Source organism: Zalophus californianus, chromosome 3 (assembly GCF_009762305.2).
Source record: "Zalophus californianus isolate mZalCal1 chromosome 3, mZalCal1.pri.v2, whole genome shotgun sequence".
In the NCBI taxonomy this organism is placed as follows: Eukaryota; Metazoa; Chordata; class Mammalia; order Carnivora; family Otariidae; genus Zalophus; species Zalophus californianus.
This window is the reverse complement of record NC_045597.1, coordinates 100,818,929-100,823,710: the sequence shown is the minus strand read 5'-3', so window position 1 is coordinate 100,823,710 and position 4,782 is coordinate 100,818,929.

The window sequence follows — 4,782 nt, the reverse complement described above, 5'->3', positions numbered from 1 at the left end:
AGTAAGCCATGTCTCCCAGTCTTCACACTGTATAGTCCCTCCTATATTGACTCTGGGCTCAGCCAGGTAACTTGCTTTGGCCAATGAGATAATGGCAAATGTGATAAATTAGAGGTCTGATAAGCATTTGCACATTGGAACTATGTTCTTTGAACTCTGAGATCACAATGCTGTGAGGAAGCTCATGTTAGCCATGTGAGCTCTCAACATGGAGGACAACCAAGGAACTCAGACAAGAACAAAACTCTAGGTCCCAGATATATAGCCCTGATTGAACAGTCTTAGCCAGTTGCCCAATTGAACAGAAATGAATCTTCTCCATTGTGTCCAACCAAATTCCTGACTCACAGCATTATGAGCAAATAAAATAATTGTTGCTTTAAGCCACTAAGTTTGGGAACAGTTTGTTATGCAACATTGGATAACTGAAACAGGTGGCCTCCTACCTACAGAGTTTCCATCTCAGGTCAGAATTGGCCCTCGAACCATTAGCCTATGAAGTATGAAGGTGATCCTGCATGGGGGCATCTATGATTTCTTGATCCCAAAAAAGGGCTATTATATAGAGTCCTTTTACTTTTAGCACTGCTACTGTCCAGATGCCTTGACCAGCTTATAACCGTCTAGCCACTACTAGCCTGTTTATGAAAGCAACACACAAGGAATGGGTAAACTAAGAGAGTTCCAGAGATATGGAGCTGAACTGTAATAGAACATTCCTGGTCTCTTTCTTGCCTCTGGTCTTCGTGTTATGTGATTTAATAACTTATTGTTTAAGTTTCTCAGTAAGTTCAGTTACTTGGCAGTTACAATTGTCCAAATGGCATAGCCTTGTGTTTTGTTGTGTTTTTAATTTATGCCTGTAAAATTCACAAATTTTATTGCAAGGTAGAAATTCTGTAAGTAAAAATGCTTGCAAACCACTTCACATCTTCAATGGGGAGGCTCTAGCCTGTGTCCACCGCTTCTCCTGACCTGGTACCCTCAGGACCAATTTCTGAAATGCCTGCCATTAGGATGCAGCAAGGAGCCAGGCTGGTATTTTCAGAGCATCACAGCCATGCAGAATTATGACAGGTTATGTGTGCTCGTCTTGAGCTAAGACAGACCTTTGAGTCCAGTTGTCAGCTTGTGACCAAATTGGCAATACCCATTTATCCTAGTTCCCACAGGGCTTTGAGGAGATACCAGATACTTTGTTTGCCCCTTCCAGCCTGGTGTCTAAACACCGGTTAACTTCTCCCTCTGGTACCTGAAACTTAGAAAGACAATAAAAGGCACACAGATCAATATGTTGAAAACCTGTATCTTCCAAATATCATATTCTGTTTTTTCTAGACATAACAAGCATGCAAATTAGCCTCGTGCAAAAACAGAAGCACAGCTTATAGCAACCATTTCTGTCTGACGTGTTCTGACATAGAAGATTCCTTAAGACAGTCCTTAATTTTCCCCAATGTATTCTCTACTTGAATATCAAACAACTGTAAGATGGTCTTTTGGAAATTAGTATTTATCCTTAATTGTCTTCAACTGTATCTACAATAAGCCACTGTAGTGAAGTCACTAAGTTCTAAATAGGTCAGAGGGTGAGGGTGACTTTCATCTATCCCAACCACTGGGAGACAGCTCAAAGCTTGCTCTTACTGCTCACTCTGTGGTGTCTTCCCAAAGACAGGACAGCAGAGCTGTGTTATTTGGAGAGTGCTGAGACGTATGAATGCAGAGGGTCAGAAATGATCAATGCAGCATCCCCATCGTTCATCACTGGGAAAACCCAGAGAGGGAAAATGTGCCCTATTTTCTCTCCCCGCCCTTAATGGAACACAATCTTACTGCTCCATCTCTCTTCTTAGCCTGCGTTGGAGCAAATAGTTTGGGGACATGCACAGTTTGAAACAACCCCATTATGTCAGGATGGCAAATGTAATGCATTTACCCTCCTTCCTCCTTGGAGAAGTTGGATAAATGTTGCAAGTGGGCCTCCTAGGTAAAGACTAAAACAGAGCCTTAGCTAGATTTAGAACAACGGGTCAAAGTCCTTTTTTGGAGGAGAACCACAGACTCTATTCCATGTGGTGGGATAGACGTGCTAGATATGCTTGGGTCTGCACTATGTTGTGGCTCTGGGCAGACACCTAGGCCAGAGCTCTTTCCTCTGACCAGTGCTGTTGCTTTAGGAATGCTCTAGATGCATTTAACTCAATTGTTAAATGGGTTCCATGTTTTAATCTTCATCACTTGGTAGGTAGTTGCTTTTATTCTATTTCCATCCTTTTCTTTTCAATCTTAGGCCAGGTATCTGCAGGTTGCAGTACTTTCACAGCCAACCAAAGGATAACTGTTTATTACATCCCCATGTGCTGCCAGAGGCCAAGAGGGATAAGAAATGCTAGCAACTCCCTTTGTCCATGGAAGGGAAATGGTGCAAGGGCATTCTTGTTCAGTTCAAGTAAGTATATACTGAGTACCTTCTACCCACTCAGGGGACCTAGAGATGAGTAAAGCATGGCCTCTGCCTCAAAGAGCTCACCATCTAGAGTAAAGGTTAGCAAAAACTACATCTGTGCGCTGATGATTGTTGCCTGTTTTTGTAAATAAAGTTTTATTAGAACACAACCACACCACTCATTTACACATGGCCTATGGTTGCTTTTGCTCTACAATAGCAGAGTTGGGTAGTTTTAACAAAGACTGTATGACCCACAGGGCCTAAAATACTTAATATCTGACCCTTACAGAAACTGTCCACCTCTGCACAACTCAGTGGTTTGTGGTATGTTTACAGAATTATATAACTGTTACATTATCACATTTCAGAATATTTTCATCACCCCAGGAGACATCTCCATTAGCAGTCAGCTCCCAGCCCCTGGCAACCACTAATCTACTATTTCTATGGATTTGCCCATTTTTGACATTTCATATAAATGGAATAATGCAATATGTGCCCTTTTGTGACTGGCTTCTTTCACTTAGTGTATTGTTTTCAAGGTTCATCCATGTTATAGCATGTACCAATACCTCATTTATTTTTATTGTCAAATTACATTCTATTGTGTGGATATAGCACATTTGATTTATTTATCAGGTGATGAATATTTAGGTTGTTTCCACTTTTTAGCTGTTATGGATAATGCTGTTATGAACACTTGCATATGGGTTTTGTGTGATCATAAGTTTTCAATTCTCTTTGGTATATACTTAGGTGTGGGAATTGCTAGGTCATACAGTGGCTTTTAACAAATTCTTAACAATTTGAGGAACTGGTGAACTGTTTTACAAAGGATGTCCACATTCTTGCTAACACTTATTATTGACTGTTTTTTTTTTTTTTAATTCTAGTCATCCTAGTGGGTATTAAGTGGTATTTTCTTGTAGTTTTGATTTGAATTTCCCTCATGAAAAATGATGTTGATCTTTTCATGCACTTATCTGCCATTTATACATTTTCTTTGGAGAAATGTCTATCAGATACTTCGTTCATTTTTAAATTGGGTTATTTGATTTTTTTATTGTTGAGTTGTAAGAATTCTTTACATATCATAGATTCTAGTCTCTTATCAGATTTGCAAATATGTTCCTCCATTCTATGGGTTGTCTTTTCACTTCTTGATGGTTTTTTTGGAGGTAAAAAAAGCTTATAATTTTGATGTCTTATTTATCTGTTTTGTGTGTGTGTGTGTGTGTGTGACTTATGTTTTTGGTACCATATCAAAGAAACCATTGCCTAATCCAAAGACTTACTCCCATGTTTTTTTTTTTCCTAAGGGTGTTAAAGTTTTAACTTTTACATTGAGGTTTATCATCCATTTTAATTTTTTTTTATATAATATGAAAAGACTATTGAAAAGACTATTATTTCCCCATTGAATTGTCTTTACATCCTCACTGAAAAATCAGTGAACTATAAATGTTAGGGTTTATTAATTGATTTTCAGTTCCAGTCCATCAATCTGTATGTCTATCCTTACGCTAGTACCACACTGTCTTGATTACTGAAGTTTTGTAATAGGTTTTGTAATTGGGAAGTATGAGTCCTTCAACTTTGTTCTTCCTTTTCAAGATTGTTTTGGCTATTTTGGGTTCCTTATATTTCCATATGATTTTAGGTAACCCTGCCAATTTCTGAAAAAATAGCCAGCTAGGATTTTGATAGAGATTACATTAATCCATAAATCATGTTGGGCAGTATTCCAAGATCAGTTTTAATCCTTTTGCTTCCAGAATGTGTGAGAATGGATCATCTAGATAACTTGCATCAATGATTGCCAAGAGTTTAGAGCATCAAGATCCCTTTATAGAGCCCCGCCTCGCCGCCCCAGCTCACCGCACCCCCGCACTCAGCCTCCATGCCAGAGGCGAGAGGTTCAGTCTGGGCGCTGCAATCCCGAGGACACGACCTCTCCGACACCTCCAGCCCCAGAGAGTCGGCAGCATCATCGGCGGGAGCGGTGGCCGCCTCGGCTCCTCTCTTGAGTCCTTCCCATCACCTCACTGAGACCTAGTCCTTGCCGCAGAGACACCCCTTTTTGTCCTGCACCCGAGGCTTGTGGGACCGACAGACAGACACAGGGATCCAGGGCCAGACTGCGGGCAGTGGCAAGCACCCTGTGAATGGTGCTCTGGAGCATTCTCTGTGATTACTACTCATACTTCTTCCTGGAACACTGTTGAAAGGATGAGCAAACATCCGGTTTCCTCAGATACAATCTCAAATTAAAGGTGTTGTGGAATAGATTAAACTCATCTCACTAAGATCAGCTCTTGTTTCTGGGCAGT